The 14,726-nt window shown below is 39.2% G+C and overlaps 1 long non-coding RNA gene across 1 annotated transcript; it reads right to left on the bottom strand.

Moving 5' to 3' along the window:
- Positions 1-1,211: 1,211 nt before the first annotated feature.
- Positions 1,212-14,336, bottom strand: LOC107315660. The gene is made up of 4 exons (XR_004307803.1): positions 13,977-14,336; positions 4,036-4,142; positions 3,371-3,481; positions 1,212-2,734 (listed from the first exon to the last, which is right to left on the bottom strand). It is a non-coding gene; the product is annotated as an uncharacterized LOC107315660 (long non-coding RNA).
- Between the last annotated feature and the right edge of the window lie 390 nt (positions 14,337-14,726).

Raw genomic sequence — 14,726 nt, 5'->3', positions numbered from 1 at the left:
ATCAAGCTATTACATTACATGATGGGAATGGGGTAATGGAAAAGGCAGATGGTATGCATCTCAGGATCAGCAGGGCAGGCTGATCACCAGCCTGGGTTTGGCAGGGACAGCTGAGAGTAGAGCTCATCAGATCTGCCAGTGCCAAGCAGACTCCTGCAGAGCTATTTCCCGTCTCTGCATCCAGTTTCCTTGCATGCCATGTAAAAAGGGCATAGAGCTGGACCTAGGCTGCTTGTGTGTGCTGGTGCCAAAGAAAACATGCCCTCTTGGTGCAGCCAGGGCAGGAAGAAGTGTCTTTGGCCACAGAGATAAATGGTTTGTGCACTATCCAGTACCTTTAAAAGAGAGCTCCAAATTCCCATCTACCAGCACTCCTCCTGAAAGGATGGGTACAGGAGCAACCACATCATTTTCTGCCAGGTGAAAAAAGCTGCTTTTTCCCTGTCTGAGAGACACCTACCACAGCCAGCCTCTACAAGTGCCTCAGAGAGCTGCCAGCCATTAACCCTTGATGAACACAAGTTCATACAGGCAGTGAGCATACTAAGAGGGTATCAGATCACTATGGCCTATTCACAGCTGCAAAATGCTACCTCCCCATTATGGGAGGCTGTTGTTTAAAGAAAAACAGTCCTGAATTATCCAAAAAAAATTAATATTTGAAGTCAGGTTTTCTTCTATTCAAATATGGGGACACAGAGACTCATGTTGCATCTTGTATTATTTTTGCCGTATTTCTAGAAAATTACACATCTCAAAAATGTTAAAATGAAAGAATATAAAAAACTTTTTTTTTAATTCGAATTCAGAATCTTTCATGGATTGATTTAATGCAAAGGGTTTTTCCAACCTCAAATCTGCACTTCTTTTTCAGAAATCTGATTTGTTTTCCTTAAACCTAGTTTTCATTTTATCTACAGCTTTGCACTTGAAATTGAACTTTGACAAATCTAGACTCCTTTAAATAAAAGTTTTCATCCCAGATCTTAAAATTCCCAGAAACTGTAAAATAAAGTAACTTTCACAAATACCAAGTGAAAAATATCATTGCCAGAACCATCTACTCCTAACTGGAGAATGTGGAGGCAAGATAAAGCTTTCTGCCTCTTCCAGAAGCTTTGGAAAAGAAAGAAAATAAAAAGGCAATATCAAGAAAATACGTATTATTGCAGTTTTGGTTTTTTTTTACTATTTTTTTTTCCCGAGGCCCATAGGAAAGGAAAATAAAAGTGGTATTATGATAAAAAAATTATATGCTCACAACTTGCACTCTAGAAGAAAGTTAAAATTGGTCATCCTGCGCTACTTCATGTTTACTTCAAATTCTTCCTTTGTTTTCCACTGGAAACAAAGAAGGTGAAACAGAAGGACTGGCCAAATCCAGCTGTTTAAGCTGCAAATGTGGTCAGTAACTACAGCTCAAAAATGAGCAAGTGAATCTCAAGAAATGTAAAAGTTCATCTTGCACTGTAAATTCTCTAATATCAAACATTACAGAGGTCTATCATAGCATGTATTGTACTGCCATGGAGAAGTTCTCAATAGAATCAGCAAAATAAACAGGTGTTCAGTATGATCACAAGAACTGGTTTCTTAAATATTCTTCTTTTCCTATATGTACAACTTCATTTTTTACACAAGAATTTGTCTGAAGATGTGATATTGAAGGGAACTGATAATTATGAAACCATTTTATAAATTTTCACCTTCTCATTGCCTCACCTTCTTACCCTTCAAGAAATTACTTGGATTTTACAGAAGAAAAATCCACAGAAAAAAAGATTCAAAGATGCCAACCTTTGGCTCAAACAGGTCCAAAGCCACAGCTCCAGGAGCTCAGGGTGTATTCCAAGGAACATGCTGCCTGCCTTGTTCTCTTACAAATAGCTAGTTAGAACAGGTAATGTCTGTTTGGGAGATAAAATATTCTTTTTTTTCCTTCCAAACATGCATTTCCATTAAGTGGGTAGTTTTTCTTTATAAAAGGAACAACAGTTTGGCTGTGATCCACGTACTCTTACTGAGTATCATTTTGATTAAGGATCATAAAAATTAGATAAAAGTGAGCCAAGAGCCTGCAGTTGAATCCACCATATCGTACCTACTACAGCCTGGCTTCAGACCAGGCTCCAGGCAGACACCACTATAGCAGCACTAACAGATGGTCTCCTAATCTCAACAGATGATAAGCAGACACTGCTCTCACCCTTTCACATCTCTCTGAACCTTTTGACACTGTTAATCAAGATACACTGCGGCCCACTCTAATAAGTTCACAGGAGCCAGGAGTGATTTGCTAGAATGGCTCTAATTCCATCCATGAGAAATGCTCTGTATGACCATACACTAGCAAGACATGGAATTACAGCTGAAATTAATTCTGATAAAATTATTACAATTAAAAAAAACAACATAATCAGTGCTGCTTGATGCAACTGGAAGCACCCTCTTAGAAAACAACAAATTGGCCTTAGCTATGATCTTTTAGTTTCCTTCTCTTGCAAATGAATTATTTATAGTAAGCATTATTCAGTCATTCAAAAACTACAAAAGAAACAAAATGTTCCTGCTCTCTACCATGGCTTTCTGCAGAACATTGGAGTAAGCTTCATGTTTTTCATTCAGCTACCTGACTTTTGGCTTCAAAAATCTTAGAAATGAGCTCCAGAAGCTTGGGCAGTCTTCAGAGTATGAACAGTGTCTATCCTGGGCACAGTTAGATGTCCATCCCAAACTGCAATAAGACAACCAGGAAAATAAGAAGCAATATATATTTAAAAAACTAAAAACTGGCTCAACAGAAATTACTCACAGTGAAATTGCTTAGTCATACAATTTGGTACAAAACATACAGGAATTAAGTGTGCTGTGACAAAAGCAGGGAAAGAAAATGTATGAAGTATCCTTTAAAAGAGATGGCATTTCTTGCCATCTCAGAACCTTCCTGTTTGCTGTGCATATCCCTGCCTCATATTGGAAGCATTCATTGTAAGATATTGTAAGGAACACGGCAGATAGCAAAGGTATTAAACAGGAAGTGAAACTTGGACTGTCAAAGTTATGATCTCAAATGGTATGATTCATGGGGGTCTATAGATCTGCCTCAAATTTTATTTCTTTCCACTCATCACTGTCTCAAAAGCATGCACACAAAATTTTCAGGGTTCAACTCTCAAATACACCACAAAAGAAAATATGCTCACTAATCCACATTGAAAATCACCGTGTTCCTTGTTTACCCTCTATAAAACCTGTGCATTAATTCAGGAGATCATATCTTAGTGGGTTTTTTTTCCCATGTCAGCCACTTTTATATCACCTTTTATTGGCTGCTCTTGGCACTGATCAGCAGTAAATAACTTCTGCTTACCTTTAGACTTGGAGTTTATCTTTTCACTGGTTACTACTGACTCCGGTCTCACTTGTGTAGACAGTTATTTTGCCATTAATTAGGCACTTTGAGCATTCCGAGTTCAGTTAACTGTCTCACAAAGATCAAGAGAAGGAGCAGTTAATGATACAAACATACTAAAGTGGACAGCAAAACAGTACAAGACAAAAACATCTCTAACTACAGTTTCTCTGGGATGTAAAGCAGAAGAGCTGGGATTAGCGAAAGGATGGGCATGAAGTAAGAATAGAGGGACAAAGAGGGAAGATTCTGTCAGTCTTACAAGCAATGTACACCAATGGCAATAGTGGGAAACATAGATTTTAAAAGATTCTAATATTCTTGAGTTAATGGCTTACGTTTGTGATAATGTTGCAGCCTTTTGGGGAAGCATCCCAGTGAATCCACAAAGATATAAGATGTGCCTTCTAGTAAGCATATAAATCTCAAAGTCTTCCTGTGCTAGGTGGTTCCCCCAGCTACCACAAATGCTCCCCTGCTCAGCTGAGCATCCCACACATTAACCATTTTTGCATGCACACAGGCACAGCTCCCTGGATGGAGAGCTCTGACACTAGCACAGATGTGTTCCTGTCAGCTGGCTGAAATGCTTCAAGCTGACAATAAGGGAAATGACTACGCACCCAGGCTGTTCTCCTGAGCAAAATCTTCTACACTTCCACTTGCCCCATTTTTCACCCATAAAATTCTTTACAACTTGTACAGCTTGGTCTCCCAAGAAATCTGTGTCCTGCAGGAAAGAAAATCGGAAAGATTTTATTTCATTTTAGTTGATTACAAATGCCAAAATTCAAGCAATATTTGTTAACAAATTTTGCCTGGCAAAAATGTTCAGTGTTAAAAGAAAACCAAGCTCCACTAACACTGCTTTACAATCAAGCTTCTTGCAGGCTTTCACCTTACTAGACCTTAGGTAAGTGCTTTAAACACCTTTGCAGGATCCTGAAAGGAAGCACAACACAGGGACTCCTGCACAAACAATGACAACATGCTCAGAGGGCAGCACACAGCCTCTGTACTACTGCAGAGCTTCAGAGCACCTGCCCCTGGGGAGGGCCCTGATGTTTACTTTGCTTCATACAGAAGTGATGTGCTGGTGAGATGGACATGACAAATTTGTTTTCTCATAGTACCTCCCAGAGTCTGCTCTTTCTTTGCAGGTTTTTCTTATTGTTACAGTACACTTCTAACCCATGCACATATTGCTGTGTGTGAACCCAAGCATCTGCTGATGGGTCAACAGAGAATACAAGTAGGAAGAATATGACAACAGAAAGCACAGGAGAGGGAGAATGGGGCGGTGTAGAGATCTGGGGCTGTAATACAAAGGAAGATTCAAGACAGAATAATTCTGTTCTTCCACAAGACCTTTCTCCCATTTCTGCTTTTACCTGGAGATATCAGACAGCAAGCTAAAGGAGAAAGATCCAGGGCATGCTGGATTCAGATTTAGACACTAAAACTATAATGAAAAGAAAGGATTGTTCTTCCTTCAGGCTGTGAATTAATTCCCCTCTTTCTGTCACTTAAATCTACATGTTTTGGTTTGCTTTTTTTTTTTTTTTTTTTTAAGCACACATGAACATTATCTATAAATAAATAAGGACTGCCTCTAAAGGCAGGAAATCTGTCATTTTCACATGAAATAACTCTGGTTGCCAGTGGCTCAAACATAAAATATACAGGTTGATATTATGAGAAAAAGTACAAGCTACCTTGAACTTGAAGGAAGAAATGGTTTATTTTTCCACATCAGACACTTTGACATGAGCTCTGCAGAAATCTTGTGAGATTGCCTCGTCTAAGTTCCAGACTGGAAACTGGAATAGTGGCTGACTGTTCTTATTGGAAATTCCTAAGTCCATTCCTGCAGCCAGTTTTAAAATTAAGCCACACTTCTATAAGTACACGCACATGGATGTATATGCACACAATGTGCATTTTACCTGAATAGCTTCTTTTAAAATGTTACTGATGCATTAGACTATAATAGCTTTGTTTGGATTAATTGTCAAATGAATCAACTCTTATACCTCTTGATAACAAACTTTCCTGGAGTTGGAAAACATTATAATAAGCTGAAGTACATCACATCAAAAGCCTACGCAGTATTAAATTAACATAATGTGATAAGATACAATGTGACATAACATCTTCATAAACTTAAGCATGTCAGAAAATAAGATATCTTTCTATCGGCTTATTCTGAATCTAATCCATATTTAATCAGCCAAATCACTAGCCAGCAACTTTTAAAGTTTATTTAATAACACCATCACCAATTGTCTATGGTGACCCAGTTAGAACTATACAAACAAAGTTAACAGAATACCAGGACAGAGAACATTTAAGCCTTCATGAGCTCTGCATGAGTGAACTGAAACCTCATTTTCAGGGTTTGGCATTATTTTATCTGAAATGAAAAGAAAGCTTCCCCTCCCCCTCCCCCATTTTAATAGCATGCCATCTTTTCTTCTGTAAGTGGTGTGTAAATGATAATGCATCAAATACAAGGTGGAATTTGCTAAAAGTCAGATATATGATGATTCCCTAGCAGAAGGATCAGGATTCTGTTGAATAATAAAAGATTTGAAGCTTTTCTGAACTCTGAACACCCAGAGCAAGGCAAGGATTTTCATCATCTTAGTTTGAAAAAAATATTTCTGTGACTGTGAATGTACTTATTGTCCAGTTACAAATATTTTGGCTGGAATAAGACTTTACATGGTATCTTAGCAACTATAATTTTATCCAGTCAAATGCCACATAGCAGAAAAGCATGAGTATGACTTTCCCTCAAAAATATTGAAACGGGAATCTCAAGAATAAGCACAGGTTTAATTCACATTTCAGGGGAAAGAAAACAGGCATTCCTCCTACTACCCATATAAGCTACAGTGCCAGCTGTAAGAGCTGTAAGAGCTGGAAGGAACATGCACTGCTAATGGACATAAGGCTCTGCTTGCCCTACAAATTCTTGTACTTCCTGTGCAATAGACTTCAGGGGACAATTTGAAGAAGTAATAAATTGCATCTATTTTTAATAGCTGACAGGTATAGAGGAGCCCATAACTCTGGTAGTTGTCTCTACTTACATCAGTTGTCTATGCTAATCTAAATATGGTTTCAGCTTTCGGAGCAGAACTGAAGAAAACAAATATAAGGATGAAAAAGCACACCATTCCTAGAATCACAGTCTCTTGTGCTATGGTCTGGATTCATTCAAATTCAATCAGAAACATTAAGACTCTGGTACTACCTGATATTTACCTGACTGCAGGTTCTCTGAAATACAATAAATAGACTTGATACATCTTTCGAGTACCCACAGCCTTCATAAAAAAGAAGGCTCTGCTTGCATATGTGACAGGTGGGACTGGAATTACCTTTTATGTTTTACTACTCCCCAACATAAGTATAAAAATTCCATAAAGTCCCTCTTCATGTGTGAAATCAGTTTTCCCAGTAGGTAAGTTTGGTACCTTCCAGAAGGTTTATGGTTTATAGCTGAGAATTTGCTCTATCAAATAGTATTCTTGTGCTCTTTGTATCTGTTTTTAACTTCCATGGAAATAAACAAGAGACATTACTTAGAGCAACTTAGATGCAAGCGCATTCAGGCAGTTTTTGCTTCCAATTAAAAATTTGTTTAAGCAGAAGAAGAAACGACTTCTCTGAGCTTTCATGCATCCTTTTTCTGAAGCAACAGTAAGCCCCAGCTCCATTCAACAACACTGCTCCAGCATACACAGCCAACTACAACACAGTCAGCTCAGATTCTTGTCAGAACGGACATCTCAAGCCAATTTCAGTGTCAATAAAAATCTTATATAAATTGTCATGCATTGAGAGCAGCCCAGAAGGGTGCTGTTTTATCATTTGGGAGCACACAAACCATCAGTATGGTTTCTAATGCCAAGGAACATTCAAGTATTATAAATTAGCAGAGGTATTTTCTTGTATCTTAATGACTGCTCGCCAGCAATTTTAATAGAGTTTTCCTAACTGAAATGGAATATTTTTAAAGAGCACAGTTCAGAGAGTAGTAACATCACTTAAACAAGAGTTCTGAAATCCAGCCATAGTCTTGTCCTTGTTACTTAACCAGTGTTTGATCACTAGAGCAATATATTTCTAATTTAAAGATGAAATTTAAGTAAGGGGTAAAAATTGGTCACAGCTCTGAGGTCTAATTTATGATGAAGCTTGCCATAAACTTGCTTGCAAACTACATAATACAGTTTGAAGCAGAGAAGTTCCAACAGTATTCTTTATTCTGTTAGTATCTCCAGATGAGCAGAGCCTGGCTAAAAAGTCTGTCGTTACAAAAGCAGAAAATAAATCTTGTGTAAGTTCAGAAATACTGAGATTCACTCAACTTTAACAGATATACCTCAGGAAGGCTAATGAGGGTGAAGAGGAACAGGACAATTTGAGACTTCAAGTAAGAAAATATTGCTCTTTTCAAAATTCAAAGTGAAATGTGGTATCAACTCTTCCTAGCAAAGAAAAAAGGATCCATATAACGCAACTGTGGTTGATGGCACTATTTAGAATCACTTCTCAATGAAAAAGTATTGAATAAAATCAAATTAAGCATTGCACAGGTGTTTCATCCAGAACATTTAAGACCCAAAAGCATCTACTCTTCCAGGCACAGACATGAGGCTCACATGCCTGTAGTTTCCCAGGTCTTTCTTTCTCCTTTTCTTACAAATGGGAGTGATGTCTCCTTTTTTCCAGTTACTGAGGATTTTGCCTGACAGCCATTTATTTATTTATTGCTGCATGCCAAATCCTTTATGGTCAGTGCTATTATACTGCAGGAGGAGCCACAGAATTGTCATATTCCTTTAAAAACTATTGCTTAAAAACTGAGAAGATGCATTACATAACAGAAACCTCTTGTGCTTCTGTTGTCTAAGATGATGGTCACTTCTATTTCTATCTCACCTGCAAAAAGCAAAATATACAGTCCCTTTTCATGCCTCCTCAAGTTGGACTTGCATGTCCTTTCTTAAGAAAGGTTAGCTCCCTTTTTCCCTGTAACACTCATAGTACTGGCAATAAAACCACGTGTCTTCTTCCTCTCCTCAAGGTCCTCAAGTATCATTTCTGTTTTATACCTTAGCATGTCTCTGACCTCCTGTCACTCTTCTGTTACAGCCTCCTGGAGCCTTTTAAGACCTTTAACAAGTACTGCATTCTAGAAATAATAAATGCTCTCTGTCTTCCTAATGCTGCTACTCCTTCCCTGAGCACCAGAAAAGCTGACAACTGCATTAGCTGAAATCCTTTCCTTTAGCAGCAACTGCAGCAATAACAAGTAGACATTTGCTAATCCTCCATTAGTTCTGGTCTGTCATTTGAAAACACACCATACACAAACCATTTCTGGGCAGGTTTTGATGAAACTCAGCAAGGAATCCTGCAGCAGTTATTTCCAGGTTCTGTGCCTATCCACAGATTGACTCCTGCCCCATTACATTTGTAGGTAATTTTTAAAAAGCATCCTCCAACCTCTTACAAGATAAAAGACCTAAGAATCACTACATGCCATCTTCTGAGATTGTTAGTAACAGATATTTCCAAAATAATTATTACCTGGCATTGCCTGTTAAAGAAAGGGTTTTTCTATTGGAGAGTACTAGTTGGTTCTGTCAGAAACACTCTACAGAAACACGCCACTGTCAGCTAAGCTGTTTGGGACAGGGCCTGTCAAGGTGATCCTTCTGTCGAGTCAGGGAAAGACTCTGCAGAGTTCAAAACTCCATCCTGAGCACAGATGATCTGGGCACAGCATAGTTCATGTCTGACAAGTATCTTGACAAGAGGTATTTGTCAATCCACATTGAAGTCCTCTCTCTGCTGATGTCAACCAGTTTTAAATTAGGGAAGTCAAGAAATTTTTCAAATTTTGTTGAACTTTTATGTCTTATGGTGCAGAATCCAGTTAGAGCATATGAGGATTAGAAGGAGAAAAAAATAAAAGAATAAAAAAACAAAAAACCCACCCAGCTAGCTATATGTACAACTATTTTAAAATAAATGCAGCTACAAATACTGTATATTTTTTGTTTTCTTACATATAGAGGAATTGGAAGAGAACATACAGAACCTGAGGTGGAATTTTAACACACAAAACCGAGTACATAGAAATTATTAGTATTTAGTTGTAAATAAAGTATGTTTCCTTAAGTCCGATACATCTTTTTAAGATTAAATAACATGATGACTACCTACTATGCCACTATCTATTCAAAAGGGTAAGAGCAGTATGCAATAATATCCTTTTGATCTTGAGACATTCTAATACCACGCTGCCACTTGTCCCAGCCAAGCTCATGAACTTGCTTCTTTTCACATACAGTAGATCTGCAAATAATTTGCCAGTCACAAAGCCCACTGATAAAGCAGGCCATTGTCTAATGCTCACAAAAACTTTAAACCATGTTAGAAAGAACATTGCTGTCCTGAGTCCATCAGTGTTTTCTGTAATGAGTAGCATGAAAGTATTCCCAAAACTACTCTGCAATACCTGCTTCCCCAGCCTCTTTTAGATAAATCTCAGGATTTATGTTTACTAAATCCATACGAAAGTAGGCTGTGTTAAAACACAACAATATTCTACTACATCCTTACAGACAATTGGTGCGTTGCAGACAGCTGAACCCTTACTGTGTCTTGAGCAGAAGAATATAATAGCAGTGAGCTGCATATGTCCCTGGTTACCCCAGTCATATTGTTCATATGCTTGGTCTATTAAGAATGAACGAGATTCTGTTTACCACCAAAGGCTATGGGAGCTGATGGCCTCTACATGTTTCAGTTAAAGGACATGAGTCAGCAAGCACAAGGCTAATATGGGCAATCTGGGAAGCTAAAGCTCTGACAAACCTCTGGGAATTGAACTAGGGCAAGGTAGACAGAGCAGTTTTCCTACACAGATTTGACTTCTGGGAGTAACTTGCATACAAACTTGAAATGACAGAGATTCCCATTCAGTGCTGATGATATTCCATTCTGTGTGAACATAAAAAGAAGCACCAGGATCACAGTTCTGATCCAGACTCAAGAAAGAAGAAAGTTCAGCCTCAATCATTCCATTTCCAAGTGAGTTACACACTGGGGCAAGCATGTAAACTGCATTCTGACAGCTGAGTGTGGATTACACTGCTTGCACACATCAGCCAGGTGAAAGTGAGCTTGTCAGCAGTTTAGCAGCAGGTGAGGATAGACTAGGATACACCTCACTAACTTGGTGAGGTTTCTTTTTCCTTGTCTTACTGTGCAATTAGCCTCTCTGTGGGACAAAGAGGACAAAAATCAGGGTGGTAAGCAGTCAAGTGCTTTTTGTACACCACTGAATTTTTTAAGCAGATTATTCTACAGGCATGCCTGAAAAACACAGTAGCAGAAGTTGTGTGAAGATTGTCCATTAAAGTTTCTGGTGTTCAAAACAAAAGCAACAAATATTGCTTTGAAACTGACAAAGCATAAGATTCCCTTATGTACTTTATCTAAGGTCCCCAAGCCCAAGGCTGCCAAAGGACACCAAAGCCAAGGAGCCCATTGCCAGCTGAAGTGGTTGCCTCAGACCACTTCATTGCTGCTTTAAATGTCCAAATGACAGTTCTCTTCAGCTGGTTTTCTTTTACCTACCATCTTCCAGATAGAGAAGAAATGACACAGAACATTCTCCTCTCTATTTCTTTTCTGCCTCCCACTAACATGGTTTATTTTTTTCCTAAAGCCAGGAAACAAAACAATGTCTTAAAACGTTTCCAGGTCAGTAAATACAAAGTTTACCTAAAAATACCTAAAAATCATGGAGGAAGGCAGGCAGGAAATACACCCAGAAAACTCGGAACTTACTTTAAAAATTCTCAGTTTCCTCAGGTGAAAATTAGATTTTGAGATTTGGAGGTTTAAGTTTGCACCTAAATATATATATATATATATATATTATATATATATATATATATATATATACACACACATATACACATGTGTCTATAAACTCCATTTAAATTTTTTTTCAAAGTATATTGATGTTCTTGCACCACTTACAAAACATACACACTGACAACCTCCAGCTATGTTACATCATTCTATTTTTTCTTGTAATAACAGAAATTCCACGTCCCTGATCCTAACATTCTACACTCTTGTGCTGCAGTGGGAATTTTGACTACATAATGACAACTTGGAGAACATCCAAAGCACGGCAGAGTTGATAGCAATGTGGATTCTGAATGCAGCAGTTGTACTGCTTCTGGGATTACATTTTTGTTTGTCCTCCCTAAGCTATATCTGTACCAGAAATCACACCCCCATGAGACTCAAACAAAAACCTAGTCTCGTAAGTATGGCTTTCACATTCACTATCAAACACTATGAGGATAAAGCTAGTTTCCAGTGAAAATTTTGTCATCATGTACACAGTTCTTACTTCAGTGTGGATGAGGTCCTTGCTTGTATTTTCTACATGAGATTTCTCTCAGGAAGAACTCCTTCACTTCCACTATGATCTAATACAGGCTAGATATTTTACAGACAGTTGTCATTAACTCCTTCTAGAGATAAACACCAAATACCTTTAGAACCTGGTGGCTAAGCTCACAGCACCTCTCCAGAAAGGGGCTGCACACTGGAGCTGCAGGGAGAATGGAGCACTCTTGTTCCCTTAAAAGACGACACATCCAGTGCAGAATTCACTGTTGTAAGCACATATTTTGAATAAGGGGACTACATACAGTTGTGTGACCACTGGAGATAAAAGCAACATGGGAGTCAGTGAAAGTCAGTCATGCTCTTATCCTGAAGGGAAGATGATGCTTCTCTGAGTCAGACACACTGCAAAGATAGGGTCAGACTGAGAATTTAAGATTCTTACTGGTTTTTATACTCTGTACTTCTTCCACTACAGCCAAGGAAGATTTCATGGGACAAAAAAAAACCTAACACGGTGCATATCACTTGCCCACACTCTGAACACTGGGTCATCACTAAGATCAGAGTTTTGTTGGTTTGTTTTTACCTGCTTCATCTTAATTCACTTTGATCAGTAAGAACTTATAGAAGCACTTCTGTTAGCAAAGACATACACAATATATATATAAAAAATATATAAAAAATAAATAAAATACATACACAAGTTTAAGGACACTGGGAAGTTCCACTGAATTATCACTTAAACACCCCACTGGCTTCAACCTAGTCTGTGAACTGTTCCAGGCAGCACTGAATTTAACCAAATGCCAGAGCAATTTGATTAAGTAGGTTTTATGATTCCCTCATAGATTAAATGTCACATATGCTTGCCAGCTCTCCAGACCAGCACTGGATTAGCACTTTAGATACAGCCCAGGGTCTCAGTGAAAGACTCCAGGACAGTATCCATAGAGCTTCACTATGGGGATGCCAACACAATCCAAATCTCAGTACATTAAATGGCTGCCGCACAGTTTTCACTCATTTATTCATACGTATAATCAAGAAGAAACACTAGTACTTCACCATTTTGTGAAAAGCATAAGAAGTTAATGGTCAGATTAAAAAGAGAACAATTACACCACTGTATCTGAGATTCCTTCATTTTAAGTGGTGTGTGTGATAGTATTTCATATGATGTGCAAATTATGACTCAAAACCCTGAACACTAACTTAATTTACAGTGTCTAGAAGGAAAATTCAACTGACAAGTGTCATTCATCTCAACCAAATGTCTTCCACACTGTTAAGCAAATGACAAGATAGTAAAGCAAAATGGAATTTAAACAGTGTTTTTCCTTCCTATTCCAGTGAAGCACAAAATATGAATCCCACTTCTGCTCTCTGAACAATCTCTGCTAATATACCATTAATGAGGCACTCCAAAGAAGTTTTCATTAGTTTAAAGCAATACATTCATTCACATTTCTTCTTCTTGGCTACCGTTCATTTGTTCTTCAATATACTATACGATATAAAACTGTCAGGATATTACTTAACGTATATGCCACAAAGAGAGGTGTGACAGAAACAGAGCTTTTTGCAACTGAGCTGTTCACAGAAGCAAGCTGACTGCAGGCACCTCGGATAGGAAAGGAGAAAGACTTCTGAAGGATTTTAAGAGGTTAAGCCCACGTTTTAGCTTTCAGCATGGCAGGCCTCCCCTCAGTGGATACAAATCTCCATAGCTCTCTTTCAATCAACACAGTCAGTTCTGAAATCAGCCTTTTGCTCTCCCTCCAGATCCCCTGCTTCACATTCAGCCTTAAGAGAAAGCTCAGGCAATCTGTTTAAATGCAACTCAAACTCCAGGTATTTTAGTGGATTTGTGTTTGCTTACAGAACCCCAATCTTTTAAAGCTGTGTGTCTGAGGGGAAAGTAAAGCTTCTTTTATAAATACTTCCGATTTCAAAGGAATATGCTCAATTTCTTGGTACATTAATAACAGTTTTCCACACAAACTGCTTCCGAGATAGCAGAACACCCTTTTTCATACAATCGTGAGGTGATGCCACAGCTACCAGCTGCAGCACAGACTTGCCCCACACGAGGCTTGCACTGCACTTTTACCTGCTTTGCTCACTGTTGCTTGCACACCGCTCACCGGGCAGGGAGGCACCCAGACGTTTCTCGTCTCCCGTAAATCACCACCACATCCGGCCTTCCCCAGCCCTGCTATTACACGGAGGGAAAAATAAATAAAATAAAATAAATCTTATCCTGCCGTTTTCTGGAGAGGCGCTCCCAGAGGCTGAGCTGCGTGTCTCTCCTGGCAGCAAAGCCCTCCCGTCTCACGTGCGGGGTAGCACCGCTTCCCGCTCTGTGGGGGATAGCGGAGAAAAGCCCGCTCCAATCCCAAACGCTTTGCAGCGCCTCGCCTGCAGCTCGAGCAAACTCCCGTCGGTGCAGCAGCAGCGGCTGTCCGCATGCCGGGAGCAGGCACGCGGCCAGCAGGGTCAGCCTGTGCTGCTAAGAAAACCCTTCTGCCTTACCTGCCTCACTCCCACCAGCTCAGCCCCCTCCAGCCCTTATGCATTCCTAGCTACAAACGTTAAGGTTTTTTCAGAGAGCATTTCTGTTTCTGGCTCGCGCCACCGTGAGCAATGCCGATGTCTGCTCACCGCGGCTGAGCTCGCCATTCCATTGCTCCTATGTAAAGAGGCTGAAAGAACAGCAGTAACGTATCGCCCGTAAGGGTCTGCAAGACCCGATTCTGCCTGTGGGTGTAACCTGTTGGGAACATTAGCAAAGGAGTTGCATTTCAACTGGCCGTGAGACTACAACCTTCTCTCAGCGTAACAGTGACTTTTTCATTAAGCG

The sequence above is a fragment of the Coturnix japonica genome, chromosome 6 (genome assembly GCF_001577835.2).
Source record: "Coturnix japonica isolate 7356 chromosome 6, Coturnix japonica 2.1, whole genome shotgun sequence".
NCBI classification, from domain to species: Eukaryota; Metazoa; Chordata; class Aves; order Galliformes; family Phasianidae; genus Coturnix; species Coturnix japonica.
Note: the sequence above shows the minus strand (reverse complement) of the source record. Positions and strands in the feature narration are given on the sequence as shown.